At 39.9% G+C, this 18,858-nt stretch overlaps 1 pseudogene; it reads left to right on the plus strand.

The window, feature by feature from the left end:
• The first annotated feature begins 4,510 nt into the window (after positions 1 to 4,510).
• LOC103258150 lies at positions 4,511 to 5,435 on the plus strand (annotated as a pseudogene).
• Positions 5,436 to 18,858: the final 13,423 nt, after the last annotated feature.

The following is an 18,858-nucleotide window of genomic DNA, read 5'->3' on the forward strand; positions in this document are numbered from 1 at the left end:
AGAAGTGTGAGATCAGCCTGGGTAACATAGCAAGACCCTCACGTCAAAAATAAAAAAATAAAAATGTGGTCTAGAGTAAAGGTACATCTCCCCCTTCTCCTCTTGGAAATCGCCCAAAGGTCACTAAGAGAATGTGAAACGGAAATGGACACTGATATGAATAAATGTAAACCTGAAAATAACTTTGAGAGATAGAGGGGCAGCCTTGTACCTACTAGTCTGTTTATTATAGAAACTCAAAACTGAAAGGCCCCACTCAGAAACAACATTGGGTTCTACAGAAACCTCCTTGGAACTGAGTACAGTTCATCTTCCAAATGGTTGGTCAAAGAAGAATTTGTCTCAGTCAAAGATGAATAATAAGAAAAGAAGAGGCTGGGAATGGTGGCTCACAGCTGTAATCCCAGCACTTTGGGAGGCCAAGGCAGGAGGATTGCTTGAGTCCAGGAGTTCGAGACCAGCCTAGGCAACATAGCAAGACCTCGTCTCTACAAAAAGTCAAAAAATTAGCCAGGCATGGTGGTATGCACCTGTAGTCCCAGGTACTCGGGTGGGAGGATCACCTGAGCCCAGGAGGTCAAATCTACTGTGAGCCCCGATCGTGCCACTGCACTCCAGCCAAGGTGAAAGAGTGAGATCCCAACAAAAACATAAAAAAGAAAAGAAGAAAGAGAAATCAATAGATACTCTATTAACGCTACCATAAGAAATAAAGAAAAAAAATAGCAAAATAAATAACAGAAAATATTAATGAGGGAGAAAAAATTCTGTCCTCTTAAACAACTTGTGGATCAAAGAGGAAACCATAATTAAATTACAAGACACTGTAGGATAATAATAACAGAAATGTTACATAAAACAGAAGAATTCTTAATAAGAATAAAAGCATAAAGTAATAAATTGGAAAATAGATGAATAAATAAATAAATCTTAGACCTGGTTTTTTGAAAAAACAACAACAAAAGCAAAAACCTTTTAGCTAACCTTATTTTTTAAATAAACAAGCAACTTTTTAAAATAAGCAAATATTTTATTAACAAATAAAATAAATATTTTTGGAGAGAAAACTTTCACTTACTGGAGAAATTGAAGATATCATAGAGACTACTTTGCTTAAGACTATACGTATAACTTCAGACACTCTATGAAAGTGTTGACTTTCTGGGGAAAAAAAATTTAATTACCTAAACTGGCCTCATAAGAAATGGAAAACTGAACAGATCAATTACCATTGAAGAACTGGAAATTTTTGTGTGTGTGTATAAACGCTAGACCTAGAAATTTGAAAGAGGAATTTATCAAACATTTAGAGAGGTCAATGAATACTATGTAAAAGGGATTAAGAACAATAGAGGTAAACCAGGTGTTATGGTTCATGCCTGTACTCAAAGCACCTTGGAAGGCTGAAGTGGAAGGATCACTTGAGGCCAGGAATCTGAAATCAGCCTGGGCCACCAAGCAAGATCCCATCTCAAAAAAATGAAAGAAAGAAAGAAAGAAAGAAAATGGAATGTAAAATGCTAGAACCACCTCAGAAAGCAGATTGTCAGTTTCTTAAAATGTGCAACTACTAAACGAATCAAACCATTCATTCCACTGAAGATGTGCGAGTATATGTCCATACAAAGACTTGTGCATGAATAATCGTAGCAGCTTTATTTATAATAGCACCAGACTGAAAACAACCCAAAGATCCATCAACACATGAATGGATAAATAAATTGTTGTATACACCATGGAATGTTACTCAATTATTAATAAAAAGGAATGAACAAGCAATACAGCAGGTATATGAGTGAATCCCAAAATATTTATGCTAAGTGAAAGAAAGCAAACAGAAAGAAGTACAGACTGTGTGATTTTATTTATATAAAACTCTAGAAAAATGCAAACTAATCTATAACAATAGAAATTAGATCAATGGTTGCCTGGGAAGGGTGGATGGGGGATGGAATGGGAAAATAATCAAAAAGGGGCAAACTTTTCCAAAAACCTTGGGGAAGATGGGCCTATACAAGATTTTATTGTGGTGATGGCTTTAGGAATGTATTCGTATGTCAACATTACAAACTAAAATTGTATACTTTAAATATGTGCAGCATGTCAATTATATCTCTATAAATTTGTTTTAAAAAAAATTTAACTGCTTAGGAGGCTGAGGTGGGAGAATCACTTGAGCCCCAAAAGTTCAAGGCTGCAGTGAGCTATTATCATGACACTGAACTCCAGCCTGGACAACAAAGTAAGACCTTGTCTCAAGAAAAAATAAATAGATGTATAAGTACATTACTTATAAATATGAATGTTAATAACAGAAGAAGCAGTTGAAAGAGTTCAGGTTGGGCACGATGGCTCAAGCCTGTAATCCCAGCACTTTGGGAGGCTGAGGTGAGAGGATTGCCTAAGCTCAGGGATTCGAGACCAGTCTGGGCAATAAATAAATAAGCTGGGCGTTGTAGTACGCACCTATAGTTCCAGCTACTTAGAAGACTGAGGTGGAAGGATTGCCTGAGCCCAGCAGATCGAGGCTGCAGTGACTGTGAGTGTGCCACTGGACTCCAGTCTGGGTGACAGAGTGAGACTCCGACTCCAAAAAAAAAAAAAAAAAAAGATGTTAAAAAAGAATGAGTTCAATGGGCTGCTTCCCTTGAGCAGAAGTTTGAGGAAAGAAGGTTAGAACTGGGAACTGGTCTTATTTTTTTCTTTTTCAAGTAGGGACTACTTTTTGTTTTTGTTTTAATTCTTTGCAGAATTTTCAGTTTATGGCACTGGTTTTTTTGCATATATTTTTAAAGAATCATTTGATTTTTAACTATAGACATGCATTATTTTGCTAAATATAAAAAATATTTAAATGTTTTAAAGGGTTTGTTTGAAACAGGACCAGTGGTCAGGTAATTAATTGATTATTCTGGGAACCAAATAAATGCCTGGGGAGACCAAGTCGCCACTGCCTGAGACTGAGCTAGCTCTCAGAGTGTGAGCAATTGCCCAGGTTCCTACAAAGACTCTGCTTTGTTTAGAATATTGATTGTGCTAGCCTGCCAAGCCCTTCTGACAGCCCTAATGTGTCTCCATTCTTTTCTCCTACACTCCTTGTTTCAGTCAGGTTAATATGGTCTCTTTCTGTGCATACTACTCTAGGGTGTCTGGATAATGGCTCTTCCTAAATTACCTTCCATGCCTATGTCATTTCTCCTATACACTTCTGTTATAACAGTATACTTAGCCACTTTTTCTAGGTACTGCCCTGTATGGTTTCGTCTGTCTTACTGCACTTTTCAGCATCTTGAGACTTCCTTACAGGTATATTGATGTATCACTGATCATTGTGTCACCTGACAAAATGTGAGACAGGTAGTTGACACTCGGTGAATGTTTGTGAAATATTTTTTTCATTAATTATCCTCATGCATTTAGTTTCTCCAACTAGACTCTCTGTAAAGCTTAAGCATAGTCTCCCTTTTCTTCTGTCGTCTATTTTATCTACTAAACTGTAAGCTACAAAACAATGTTATCTTCTGAAATGTTAGTAGGTGTTCTGTCAAAAAGAAAAAGCATCTTGTGGTAGGTAGCGTGTAAGGTGACCCCAAGGATACCCTATATAATCTACCATTGAGTGTGAGTTTCATTTATTGATTGGAAGAATGAATAGAATATGGAATAAATAGAATATGGGCTATGTGATGCTACATCCAATATTAGGTTATAAAAACACTATGTCCTCCAACTCAAAAAATAAATAAATAAATAAAAATAAAAAATAAAAATAAATAAAAACACTATGTCTTAAAAGAATAACTAAGTCAGAAGACTCATCATAATTTCAAAACTTACTACAAAGGTACAGTAATCAAGAGTGTGGTCCTGGCATAAAGACAGATATATTGGCTAACAGAATAGAACAGAGAGCCAGAGATAATCCCTCACATATATGGTCAAGTGATTTTCAAAAAGGATGCCAAAAGTATTCCATGAGTTAAAGAATAGACTCTTTAATAAATGGTGTTGACAAAACTGGATATTCACATGCAAAAGAACAAGGTTGAACCTTTACTTTACACTATATACAAAAACTAACACAAGATGGATCAAAGACCTCAACATAAAAACTAACACTATGAAACTCTTCTTTGGGTAGTGGGTAGTAGTGGAATTTCTGGATCAAATGGTAGATCTACTTTGTATTATTTAAGAAATCTCCATGCCAATTTTCATAGAGGTTGTACACTCCCCCTAACAATGTATAAACACTCCCTTTTCACCATATCTGTGCCAGCATCTACTGTTTTTTGATTTTTTAATAGTGGTCATTCTGACTTGTGAAAGGTGGTATTTCATTGTCATTTTAATTTGCATTTCCCTGACGATTAGTGATATTAAACATTCTTTATTTGTTTGTTGGCCATTTGTAGATCTTCTTTTTAAAAATGTCTGTTGGTTCTGCTTCCATTCGGCCAGGTCAGGGTCAGTGTCCCGTGGCTGCATGGTAGGTGAAGCCAGTGCGACTATGAAGGTCACCCACAGGATCCCTCCCGAGGGCAGGGCTGCACTCACCTGGGTCCCAGACTGTGAGGTGGAGCAGTAGGATTCAGATGAGCCCATCTCCGACAAGGAGCTGGAGCAACATGTGGCGGGGGGCTATGGTCTGCTTTGCCTCCTCTCTGCATGGAAAAGAGGCTCCAGTCTCAAAGTCATCAGCACCCTGTCCATGGGTGTCAACCATCTGGCTTTGGATGAAATAAAAAAGCATGGGATTCAAGTGGGCTACACTTCTGATGTCCTGACAGATGCCACCGCAGATCCTGCAGTCTCCCTGCTGCTCACTACATGCCACCAGTTGTCAGAGGCCATCAAGGAAGTGAAGAACAGTGGCAGGATAACATGGAAGCTGCTGTGGATGTGTGGCTACAAACTCACGCAGAGCACCGTTGGCATCACTGTAGGCCAGGCCATTACTCGGCATCCGAAAGCATTTGGCATCCAGATTTCTATACACAGGGCCCCAGCCCAGGCCTGAGAATGCAACGAAGCTCAGGCAGAATTTGAGTTTGCCCCCCAGAGGGTTGCCCATTCTGATTTCATCATTGTGGTCTGCTCCTTGATGCCTGCAGCCAAGGGGCTCTGCAACAAGGATTTCTTCCAGAATATGAAGAAAACATCCATGTCTGTCAACATCAGCAGGGTCAACATTATAAACCAGGATGATCTTTACTAGGTCTTGGCCAGCGGTCAGATTGCAACTGCTGGACTGGATGTGACAATCCCAGAACCATTGTCTACAAACCACCTTCTTCTGACCCTGAAGAACTGTGTGATCTTGCCCCACACTGGTAGTGCCCCAAGGAACTTGCAACACCATGTCCTCGTTGGCTGCTAACAACTTGCTAGCTGGCCTGAGAGGAGAGATGATGCCCCATGAACTCAAACAATAGTCAAACAGGAGACATCGAGGGCTAGAAGCAAACAGGGCGCTGGTGTTCTGCCAGATGCGCCCAGGCTTTATTTGGACCCACAGGCGAGAACCAGGGAAAAGTTTGATCTGTCCTGATTCTGAGAGGAAACACTGATACTGAGAGAGGTGATTGCCACTTTTATGGTTGGACACACCTGAGTCAACAGTGTATAATTCTTTTGTTAAATAATTATCTGGAAAAAAAGATGTCTGTTTATGCAATTGCCCACTTTTTAATGGGGTTATTTGCTTTCTTCTTGCTGATTTGTATGAGTTCTTTGTAGATTCTAGACTTTAGCTTTATGTCAGATGTTTAGTTTGTGAATATCTTATCCCATTCTGTAGTTTGTCTGTTTGCTCTATTGATTACTTCTTTTGCTGTACAGAGCTTTTTGGGTGATTAAGTCCTACTTATTTATTTTTGTTTTAGTTGCATTTGCTTTTGAGGTTTTAGCCCTAAATTCTTTGCCTAGACCAATATCCAGAAGAGTTTTTCCTAGGTTTTCTTCTAGAGTTTTTATGATTTCAGGTCTGACATTTAAGTCTTTAATCCATATGGAGTTAATTTTTGAGTATGGGGAGAGATAGGAATTAAATTTCATTTTTCTGCACATTGCTATCCAATTTTCCCAGCACTATTTGTTGACTAAGATATCCTCTCCCCGGTGTATGTTTTTATCTGCTTTGTCAAAGATCAGTTGGTTATAAGTATTTGGGCTTATTTCTGGATTCTCTATTCTGTTCCATTGGTCCATGTGTCTGCTCTTGTACCAGTATCATGCTTTTTTTTTTTGGTTACTGCAGTAGTATTATTTGAAGTCAGGTAATGTGATGCCTCCAGCTTTGTTCTTTTTGCTTAAGATTTCTTTGGCTATTCTGGCTCTTTTTTAGTTCCATATGAATTTTAGGATTTTTTTTTCTAAATCTGTGAAAAATGACACTGGTAGCCGGGCTTGGTGGCTCAGCCTGTAATCCCGCGGCTTTGGAAAGCTGAGGTGAGTGGATTGCCTGGGCCCACGGGTTCGAGACCCGCCTGGGCAGCAAGACCTCATCTCTAAAATAAATCAAAAAATCAGCCGGGCATGGTAACGCATGCCTGTAATTCTGGCTACTTGGAAGGCTGAGGCAGAAGGATCGCTGGAGCCCAGCAGGTCGAGGCTGCGGTGGCCAGGAGTGGCCACTGCACTCCAGTCTGGGCGACAGAGTGAGACTCCAACTCAAAAAAAAAAAGAAAAATGACACTGGTAGTTTGACAGAGATTGCATTGAATCTGTAGATTACTTTGGGTAATATGGTAATTTTAATAATGTTGGTTCTACCAATCTATGAGCAAGGGACATTTCTGCATTTGTTTGTGTCCTCTACAATTTCTTAATCAGTATTTTATAGTTCCTCTTGTAGAGATCTTTCATCTTCTTAGTTAAATATATTCCTAGGTATTTTGGCTTTTTGGCTGCTATTATCAATGAAATTGAGTTCTTGATTTAATTCTCAACTTGGTCACTACTGGTGTATAGTAGTGCTACTGATTTGTGTGTGTTGACTTTGTATACTGAAACTTCACTGAGTTCATTTATGAAGTCCAGGAGTCTTTTGGGTTCTCTAGTTATATGGTCATATTGTCAGCATACAGAGATAGTTTGAGGTTTGTTTTTGGTTTTTTTTTTTCAATCTGGTTAACCTTTATTTTTTTCTCTTGCTTGATTGTTCTGGCTAAAACTTCTAGTACCACACTGAATAGGAGTTGGAAAAGTGGGCATCCTTGCCTTGTTTCAGTTCTGAGGGGGAATGTGTTCAGCTTTTCTCTTTTCAGGATGACATTGGCTGTGGCTTTGTTGTATTTGGCTTTTATTATTTTGAGGAATGTTACCTCTATGCCTGTTTTACTGAGAACTATTATCATGAAGTGATGCTGAATTTTATCAAATGCTTTTTCTGCATCAATTGAAATGATCATAAGATTTTTATTTTTAATTCTGTTTATGAAGTGGATCACATTTATTTACTTGTATATGTTGAATTATTATTTTTATGTGCTATTGAATTTGGTTAGCTAATATTTTGTTGAGGCTTTTCATGTTTATGTTCATCAGGGATATTGGTCTGTAGTTTTCTTGTTTGGTTGTGTCTTTTCCTGGCATTGATATCAGGGTGATACTGGCTTCATTAAATGAGTTAGGGAGAATTCACTCCTCTTCAGTCTCATGGAATAGCTTCAGTAAAATTGGTGCCAGTCGTTCTTTGAACGTCTGGTAGCACTCAGCTATGAATCCTTCAGATCCTGAACTTTTTGTTGTTGTTGTTGTTGTTGTTGGCAGACTTCTAATTACTATTTCAATCTTGCTACTCATTACTGATCTGTTCAGGGTTTCTATTTTTTCCTGATTCAAGGTTGAGAGGTTGTATGTTTCTAAGAATTTATCCATTTCTTCTAGGTTGTCTAGTTTGCTTGGGTAGAGGTGTTACTAATAATCTCAGATTATTATGTATTTGATTACGTTGTATTTTTATCATATCTTTTCATTTCTGACTGCACTAATTTGAATCTTTTCTGTTCATTTCTTAATTAATCTAACTAGTGGTCTATCAATTTTGTTTATCCTTCCAAGAACCAACTTTTTGTTTCATTGATTCTTTGTATTTTTTTTTTATTATTATTTCAATTTCAGTGAGTTCTGACCTTCGTTATTCTGCTAGCTTTGGGTTTGGTTTGTTTGTGTTATTCTAGTCCCTTGAGATGAAATGTTAAGTTGTCAAAATGTTGTCTTTCAGTCTTATGTAAACCTTAAGCACTATAAATTTTCCTCTGAGCACAATTTTGGCTGCACCCCAGAGGTTTTGAAAATTTGTTTCATTGTCATTGTTCATATCAAGGAATTTTTTAATTTCCATATTGATTTTATTATTGACCCAAGGATCATTCAGGAGTGGATTGCTTAACTTCCATGTTTTTATTTGGTTTTTGAGTCCTTCTTGGAGTTAATTTCTAGTTTTATTACACTGTGATCTGAGAAGGCGTTTGATATGAGTTAGTTTTATTTTTACTTTCTTGAGACTTGATTTGTGATCTATCATATGGTCTATCTTGGAGAATTTTCCATGTGCTGATGAGAAAAATGTATAGTCTGTAGTTTGGGATCAGACTGTTTTGTAGATGTCTGTTGGTTCCATTTGTTCTAGAGTCCATTTTAACTCCAATGTTTCTTTGTTACTTTCTGTCTTGATGATCTATTCCATCAGTGGAATGTTGAAGTCTGTTACTTTTACTGTATTGCCATCTATTTCTTTTTTAAGGATAGTACAATTTGTTTTTCTAAAGATGGGGCTCTGGTATTAGGAGAATACATATTTAAAATCGTTATATCTTCTTGTTGGATTGGTCCCCTTTTCATTATATAATAACTACCTTTGTCTTTTTTTTTTGACTGTCAATTGAAAGTCTGCTTTATCTGATATAAGAATGGCTACTACTGCTCGTTTTTGTTTCCTTTTGCATGGAATATTTTTTGTCAACCCTTTACCATGAGTCTATAGCAGTCTTTATTTGTCAACTCTCTAGAAGGATCTCTTGAAGGCAGCAGATATTTGGATTGTGCTTTTTTATCCACTCTGTCACTCTAAATATTTTTAGTGGGCCATCAATACCATTTATGTTCAGAGTTAATAATGATATGTAAGGTATTTTTCTATTCATTATGCTGGTTGTTATCTGGTTGCTTTATTTATTCATTTATTTACTCTATTGTGCTGATGTTCCATAAGCCTTATAAGTTTTATGGTTTCCAGTGTTTTTCTATGGGTGTATTTCACCTTTTGTTTCAGTATTTAAAATTTCTTTGAGAATTTCTTGTGTAGTCAGTCTAATGACAAATTTCCTCAGTATTCACTCATCTAAGAAAGACTTTATTTCTCATTTATAAAACTTAGTTTTGCAGGATACAAAATCCTTGGCTAACTGTTACTCTATTTGAAGAGATTGAAGATGAGTCTCAAACACTTCAGACTTGTAGGCTTGTATTTGTGTCTCACTTGTCTTAAAATTATTTTCTTTGCATTAACTTTGTGTAACCTGATGATTATATGCTTTAAGGATGACCTTTTGGCAATGACTTTTCTGGGAATTCTTTGAGCTTCTTGTATCTGGATATTTAAATCTCTGACAATGCCAGGGAAGTTTTCCTCCATTATTTCCTCAAATAGGTTTTCCAAGCATGCTGTTTTCTCTTCTTGCTCAAGAGCACCTATGATTCTTAGGTTTGAATGTTTTACATAATTCCACATTTCTTGGAGACTTTGTTCTGTTCTCTTGATTCTTTTTTCTTTACTCTTGTCTGATTGGGCTATTTGAAAGCTTTGTCTTCAAGTTCTGAGATCTTTTCTTCTACTTATTTTAACTTACTGTTAAAGCCTTCCACTGCATTTTGTACTTCTCTAAATTATTTTTTCATTTCTATAATTTTAGCTTTTTTTAAAGGTGTCTATCTCCTTGAAGAATTTTTCATTCATATCCTGAACAGTTTTTCTCTTAATTTCTTCATGTTGGTTTTCAACGTTCTCATGAATCTCATTGAGCAATTTTATAATCAACTCTTGAATTCTGTGTCTGGAATTTCAAAGATTTCATTTTGGTTAAGGTCCATTGCTAAAGAGTTATGTAGTCTTTTGGACATGTTGAAGAACTCTGTTTTTTCATACTGTCAAAATTACTTTTCTGGTTTCTTCTCTTTTAGGTAGACTGTTTCTTCTTATTTGAGGCTGGTAGAAGGCAGACATAGGCACTGTAGGGTTCATTTGATTACATGTGTAGTGACTTTCTGAATTACCAGCTGTGGCAGTCCCTGCTGGGTATCTGCACAGGCTCGAGACATCCTGAGTGGCTGTGGTGGCTTGGATCCTGGTGTTAACTGGGGTCTGGGATCAGACCATCCCCAAAGCTGAGGTAGTATATCAGATGTGATGGGCTGTGCTGTTGAGCTCCAGCCAGAAGGTGGCACTTGTGAGAAAGAGTCAGCTGCACTGGTGGCTGTGTGTTTTCTGCTTGGCATGTGTTGCTTCAAGGAAGTGCTCAGTCAACCTAGATAGTGGGAGAGGCTGTAGGATTTCCTCAATTTTCTATTTTCAGCCTTTGAGGAGGGTGCAGGGAAAAGAGCTCAAGTTTCCTACCTGTGTGCACTATTGGCTACCCCAGTGAGGGCTGGGAGGGAAGTTCCCATCACTGGGATAATGCTATTGTGCAGAAGGTGCACAAAAGAGTTTACACAGGGAGTGAAAAGTTGCTAGGGCAATGAGTCCCACCTAATTCCCCTGCCTTAGCCTCAGGCAGTCTGCCTTCCAAATGTCAAAGTGCAACTGGCCTCAGGGCCTCAGGTATTCTCACTGCAACCTGCCCCAGCAGAGAACTGTCTGCCACTGTAGAGTTTCTATTGGGGTCCTGTCCCTTCCCAGGCTAGCTAGAAAGCAACTTCCAGCAAGAGTTGCATCCCTGGGATAAGGCAGCTGAAACTGTTCAGCACTTTCTTTTTTCCACTGCACCACTCCACATGGATTTCCGTAGAGTATGGCTGTGGGTAAGGCAGTTTCCTGTGAGGGTCTGGAGTCCCACAAAGCTCAGGAAGTGCTCCAAGTCCATGGCAGGAGCACAGAATTCCTAAATTCCCCTCATTCAGCTTCCCCCACTGTGTCTAGAGGCTATTTGTGGTCTGTGCCATGATCCAGGTGAGAGTCTGGCTAGTTCCAACCCAGGTCACTTGAGCTTTCTCTTATTTGTACTGTGTGGTTGTGGTTATTATCTCATTTTTGATGAGTTGTGGAGAGTGCCTTTGGTTCCATTCCTCTCTGGATGCTGAGGAAACTTTCTCCATCTTGGTTTATTCCATAGCAGAAATATTCTATCTGCCTCTCCTCGGCTATTTTAATCCTTCTCCAGTGGAGGTCCATTTTTAAGATTCACAGTCAGGCCAATTGTTTCAGGACAGAGCACATGCCTTTTTTTCCGGTCTTTAATTCAGATTGTCATTCTGGAGAGAATATAAAAACAAGCAGAATTAAGTCAAAGCTAGAAAGTACTCAGAGCATCTCAGCAAAAGAAAAGAAAAGAAAAAAAGCAAGGAATTTAACTCATGATTGTATTAGCCTGTCAAGTACTTTTTTAATTTATTTTTTTGTTTTTTAGTCATAGTCTCACTCTGCCCCAGGCTGGAGTGCAATGGCACCATCACAGCTCACCATAGCCTCGACCTCCTGGGTCCAAGAGATCCTTCTGCCTCAGCCTCACGAGTACCTGGGATTACAGATGTGCATCACAATGCCTGGCTAATATTGTGATTTGTTGTAAAGATGAAGTTTTGCTTTGTTGCCCAGGCTCATCTCTAACTCTTGGGCTCAAGAGATCCTCTGAAGTGTTGAGATTCCAGTCATGAACTATCACACCTGGCCTCAAATACAGTCTGAGAGTCCACTTATTACACAGACAAGAGATATTAACTTTGATCAAAATTCTATTATCCTCTTTAGCAGCTCTTCTTCTTGAAGGCAGCAGTAGAATTTATACTCTAAAAGTGATAAACCTGAAGCCCGAAAATAGAGGCCTTGACCTAGGGTCATATGGTCAGATTATGGTAGACTCAGAATTGAAAGGACACAAATATCCTATGAAAATGCTTAGGCAAGTCAACATTGCCAACATGTTCAAATTCTATGAACACTATCGTTATTATGGTATTAATACCTCATTACTACCAGTAATTTTTACAGTAATAATTTCATTATTACTGCAACTCTGTCCATAAGTGAGAAAATGATCATGAATTCTAAAAGGGCCTCTCTCCATAGAAGGCTTATATTAGCCTCCTTCACCTCTGGTGTAATCCCTAGAGTACCTGACCAGGTTTCCTGACGATAATACCACAGACTTTTCACTGGAAATTCATGTACTAGCCTAAGTGATTGGGTGGTCCCTGAGAATAGCCACAAAGGCAGCCAGGGTCATTTGTTTCCGAGCATAGCTAGCTACCCAGAGGGAAACAACTTTCTGATGAGTTTCCTAAGTTCCTAAACAGTGACTGACAACCTGGTATAGAAGAAGGCACTGTATCAGGGAGCCCAAGCCACGAATCACCGTCCTGGCTCTCCGATGACAAGCAGGGTGGTCTTGGCCAGCCACGCCAGCTCCCCATCTGGTAAGGGAGGGCCTTGAGCTGGACAGTCTCAAAGGGCCCTTCCAGTTCTTGGATTCATGGATTTCATAATCTGACTCACAGAACAGTAATGCAACTAGCAGCAGTGCCAGGCAGACATGGAAATTTGCAGCTCCCTGGAGTTCCATAACCTTAACTGAATAAGCTTCTTGGAGGGAACTCAAAGTTACGGGAATTATATGCCTCTTTTGATGACAGAAATCTACATGTGAGCAGAGAGATGGTGCAATTATAGAGAAACCAAAATTCAGATTTTCCAAGACATTTCAGATTTTAACTATTCAGTCATCCCATAAATAACATCTTTTAGTTATCAAACTATAGTCCCTGATAGTTAGACAAGAAAGCTGTCTATTGACATATATCTTTTAGACCTGTATAAAGCATCAGACTTAGCAACTCATCTTTACTTCCAGCGAAGCAGTATACATATGTCCTATTCTTTGGTTTTATTCTGCAGAGATGAGACATATATGTATTTTGTCTCAAAATAATGTTACTTGCTGGGCACAATGGCTCACGCCTGTAATCCCAGTACATTGGGAGGCGGAGGCAAGAAGATTGCCTGAGCCCAAGTGTTCAAGACCAGCCTAGGCAACATGATGAGACCTTATCTCTGCAATAAGTCAAAAAACTAGCTGGGCATGGTGACATTTTCCTGTAGTTCCAGCTACTTGGAAGGCTGAGGTGAAAGTCACTTGAGTTCAGCAGGTCAAGATAGCGGTGGCCCATGATCATTGTGCCACTGCACTTCAGCCTGGTGACAGTTAGATTCCAACTCAAAAAAAAAAAAAAAAAAGATAATGCTACTTTATAGAGCACTTTCACATGTATTTTTTTTAACTGATAGACTTAGGGTCCTTATTCATCCACCTCCAAAATAGGTGGTATGATATATTATCCTATTTTACAAATGACAAAATCAAGGCACAGGGCAATTAAATATTTTTCTAGTGAGAGTGAGACAGGCTGGATTCGATAACTCAGCCTATAATCCCAACACCTTGGGAGGCCAAGGCAAGTGGATTGCCTGAGCCTGCAGGTTTGAGACCAGCCTGGGCAACTTGGCAAGACCTCGTCTCTACAATAAATCAAAAAATTAGCTGGGCATGGTAGCGCATGCCTGTAGTTCCAGCTACTTGGAAGGCTGAGGCAGAAGGATCGCCGGAGTCCAGAAGGTTGAGGCTGCGGTGGCCAGGAGCGTGCCACTGCACTCCAGTCTGGGCGACAGAGTGAGACTCCAACTCAAAAAAAAAAAAAACAAGTGAGATGCTCTGCTGCTTCAACTCCAGTCTCCCACCTTCATATCTTGTTTATTTTTAGTTGAGAATAATAGCAGTTGCTATCCTAAGAAAACTAGATTGGGGGTCTGGGATTTGTCAGGTATGAAATAGCCTTACTAGTGTAAGACAAGGATCAATAAAATACTAGTTCATGGTCAGGGTGAGTGACTATAAACCACACTGTTAGGTTTAGAATCAGACTCTGGACTAAACGAGTAGAATCAATGCACAAATAGGCTATTGGTCCACAGAGACAGACCTCTGTGAATCCCTCACACTTTGTTAAGAACCTAAACATGGCTATCAATAATAGAAGCCATGTTGGAAGCAGTAGTCTCTCAGATGGACTCAAAATGACATTGGTCTAGATTCTTCCTACTCAACTGTGATCTAGTAGGATGTGTCATCCTAGAGCTTAAGATGCAGACTCTCTGCTCCCCCAGATGCACTGAATCAGAATCTGCATTTTTTAAAATTTATTTACTTTGAGTCCTGGTCTCATTCTGTCACTCAGCTGGAATGCAGTGGCACAATCACGGCTCATAGCAACCTCGACCTCCTGGGTTTAGGCAATCCTTCCTCCTCGGCCTCCTGAGTAGCTGGGACTACAGGTGTGCCCCACTATGCCTCGGTAAGAATAAATATTTTTAGTTTTTGTAGCGATAGGGTCTCGCTTTGCTGTCCAGGCTGGCCTTGAACTCCTGGGCTCAAGCAATCCTCCCACCTTGGCCTTCCAAAGTGGTGAGATTCCAGGCGTGAGCCACCACGCCTGGCCAGAATCTGCATTTGTGATTTGTGTGGACATTATATCTCAAGAAGCACTTCTTTGAACTCCCATACATCCTTAAGGTTCTGCAGGCAACAGTTTTATAAGCGTAACTCCCTGTCGATGCTAGCAAGTAGAGAGTTAGTGCCAGCCTATGGAAGGCTTCCTGGACACCAAGTTTACACGTACATGGTTTGACAAAAGCAATTAGAACAATTGTAGAGTATCATGCATGGTGCATGGGAACCACTTAGGAAGTAGCTTGTTGGTTCTTTTTATGGGAAGAAGAGTGAGATTACCAGGTCTTCTCACTTTTCTCAATGTGAACTTGAGAAGATGAAGGGTGAGATTTCAAAAGCTGATGTCACTAGTCTTTCATCTGGTTTTCTCCCTCTGCCCCTGGCATCTCTCTGTCTCTCCCTGCCCCCCCCTCCTTGTTTCTCTCCCTTACACAAATGCGTTCTCCCACCCCAACACACACATATACACAAAGTTACATTTTCAAAGTTGAAGAAATGTGAAGATCCATCTCTTTTGATTAAGGCCCAGGAGAGAAGTTTCTGCAAAGACATTTGCATTAATTACCACATTAATTTCTTGTCCTAGGGAAAGTTCAGCAAACCAGAGAGGCTTCCTGCAGGCAAACACCTGCGAGACCTGGCAATGGACTGGAGGTCTGGGTTAGTGAGGTGGCAAAGAGAGCGCTGGAAAGGAGCCCGCTAATGGCTTCCACGCAGGTGTTCGGCATAATAGGGTGTTAATTGGGTAACAGGTGGAAGCACAGAGGGAGGAGTGAGCAGCAGAGTGAGTAGGGCAGAGGCTGACTGCCATAACCTAATTTTAAACAGAATGGAATTTTCCTTCTCCTCACTGCAGTTTGAGCTTAGAAAGCTCAGCTGCAAGAGAACACAACAGCACATTATCTTTTACAACAACTAATATTTATTGCTGCTTTCAATGTACCCAGCACTGAACTATACATGACATGCTTTATCCCTAATCTTCAAAGCCATTCTGTGGAATAGGAATGAGAATCTTGTTTTTACAAATGCAAAAACCAAGGCTCAGAACAAGATGAATAATTGCTCAAGGGCATACAGCTAGTATGTAGCAGAGTATTCTCTGCCACTAAAGAGCCTGTACATAAATCCACTGCATTGTGCTAGCTTTCTATATCTGGGCTCTTCTTGCAAGAGGCAGGAAGCCCGTTGGACTCTGTGTTGGTCACCTGCATTTGGAGTGTCGTCCTCTATATCAAGCAAACTGATGAAAGTCTAGAAATCATGTGAGAACTGACTAAATAAGGGATCAGCAAACTATTTCCCAAATTCAGGCCTGCCCCTTTTTCTTTGAACACATACACAGCTATGTGTTTAAATGTTGACTGTGGCCTATTTCGTACTGCAGTTGCAGAACTGAGTACTTGCAACAGATTCTATGGCTCACGAAACCTCAAGTAGTTACTATTTGGACATGTACAGAAAAAGACTGCAACCACTCGGTTACATAAATCATTGTCCCTAAGTATAATTTCAGGATCTGTTCTGAATCAATGTTGTCCAAAAAATAGGGGATATTTTGCCTGAGATAGAGAAAACTCAAGGGCACATATTTGACATCATACGGAAGTGGATTTTTTTTTGCAAGTCAATAGGTAGAAATTTCCAGGACTTGGTTTGTTGACCCAACCTAGAAAATTGTTCCAAATGTTTATGAGTTAACTTTAAAGGTGATGAGCTCCCCATCATTATAAGTATTCAAATATCCAGATGTGTATCCATCAGAAGTGTCACAGAGGGTTGTCCTTTATGATCTCTGTTAGGTTAAAAATCCCAGCAGGATCTCAAAAATGTTAGGTCAGACCAGAGGAGTCTGCAATCCAGTGCCTCGCAAAAGATATAAAGAATTGCACAGAAGTTAGATTGGAAAATATAGTTTATTTAGAAAGCAAATTGGAGAGAGAGAGAGGAGGTTCACCTCCCCAAGGTAGGAGAGGGCACCAAAGCTTAGGGAAACATAGCAGTCATAGCTCAAAGAGCCATGTGGCCAGACCAGAGTTTAGCAAAGCAATGGCAAAATGACTGCTTGAGATTAAATGCTTTTAAATCTTCCCTTTGATGGGGGTAGGTTGTTAAGGTGATTGAGTGACGTCTTTTTCACACCATCTCGAAGGGAACAGGTAAGCACAGGTACTGACATAAGGTGACGGACTGCAGGCAGATGGGTGGGCTAGTCACATGACTGCTGCCATGGTGAGAGGGTGTGTCATGAAGGTCAAGAAAGGCTGATTGTGTTGACTTGTTTCTTATGCGAATACTTGGAATAGAAAAGCTAATTAGTACAAAACAAGCTGGGGGTGGCATTGTAAGATAATTATCAATAGCTACCTCTGAGAAATCCAGTTCTGTCCTTGATTAAAGTGCAAGCTAGATAATGTTAAGAGAATATACTGAACTAGGCAGGGTTAAAATGACTGCTCATTGGGTATATTGACTCCATTTTATATCCTTTCAATCTCTGTGTTCCTTAAAGCTCCTATGATCTTATGACTTTGTGAAATTAATATACTAATGAGCCATAGGAACTTTTCCTTCCCTGAATCTCTGTGTCCTAGTGGTTAAGCTCTTCATCCCTTTCTCCCCACCATCACCCCATTATCATAGTGACACAAGTTATAGAAAGTATCAGTAAAAAATAAACCATTGCATTTAAGCAGAGTTCTAGATAACTGAAGTTCAACCAGTGGTCAAGATGCATTCATCTACAAAAGTCCTTTTTTTTGAGTTGGAGACTCTGTTGCCCAGGCTGGAGTGCAGTGGCATGCTCACGGCCACTGCAGCCTTGAGCTACTGGGATCAGGCGATCCTTCCACTTCAGTCTTCCAAATAGCTGGAACTACAGGTGCACCCTACCACCCCTGGCTACTTTTTTTATTGTATTATAGAGATGAGATCTCATCATGTTGCCCAGGCTGGTGGAACCCCTGGACTCAGGCAATTCTCTTGCCTCGTCCTCTCCAAGTGCTGGGATTACAGGCATGAGCCACCATGCCTGGCACCCTTTTGTTTTCTAAACTCAACAATTATTTTTGGTCAGGTGCAATGGCTTATGCCTGTAATCCCAACACTTTGGGAAGCCAAAGCAGAAGAATCGCTTGAGCCCAGGAGTTCGAGACCAGCCTAGGCCACATAGCAAGACATTGCCTCTACAAAAAATTTAAAAAATTTTAAAATTATTTTTAAAGCCAAAAAGGATAGCATCTATCAAAAACAAGATTAGTTAATGTATTCATTCCATAAATATCTATTGAGAGCTACTATATGCAGGACCAGAAGTGTATGGACTGAAGCCACAGGCCTCTGACTTCTGGTCTAAAAACAGGCAGAGGTGGTTGGGAATCCTCGCTCTGTGGAATAACAATGAGGAGAGGGTGCCAGAGCCAGACTCACCAAGAAACTGGAGCTGGGAAAGCTGTGACCATCATCTGGGGCTATGGCTTACGTAGGATTTACTTGTGTTCAGGCCAGAGGAAGGAGAAGAGAGGCTGAGGAAGAGACACACACAGAACCTGGGCCAAGGCATTGATGAGTCTGAGATAATCTCCCTATTCTCCCCAATGGGGAAAAGCCCTGAGCTGTGAATGTAAGGCCTAAATGGAGGCTCTGCTATCCACCCAAAGGAAAAGAAATTATTATATCAAAAAGATACCTGCACACGTATGTTTATTGTAGCACTATTCACAACAGCAGATATTCAGAATCAACCTAAGTGCCCATTAAACAAATGACTGAATAAAGAAAATGTATGTATACACAACTGAGTACTGTTCAGCCAGAAAAAAGAATGAAATCATGTATTTCACAGCAACATGGATGGAACTGGAGGTCATTATCTTAAGTGAAACAAGTCAGACACAGAAAGACAAGCACTGCATGTTGTCACTCAGAAGTGGAAGCTAAAAAAAGTATGCACGTGAAGGTAGAGAGTGGAAAGACAGACAATGGAGACTAAAAAGGGCAGGGAGTTGGAAGGAGTGGATGATGAGATATTACTTTGTGAGTACAATGTACATTATTTAGGTGAAAGAAACCCTAAAAGCCCTGACTTGACCATTACACATCCATGCCTGGAAGAAAATGGCACTTGTACCCCATACAT

This window comes from Carlito syrichta, unplaced genomic scaffold (assembly GCF_000164805.1).
Source record: "Carlito syrichta isolate Samal-C Ts95f unplaced genomic scaffold, Tarsius_syrichta-2.0.1 Scaffold301974, whole genome shotgun sequence".
NCBI classification, from domain to species: domain Eukaryota; kingdom Metazoa; phylum Chordata; class Mammalia; order Primates; family Tarsiidae; genus Carlito; species Carlito syrichta.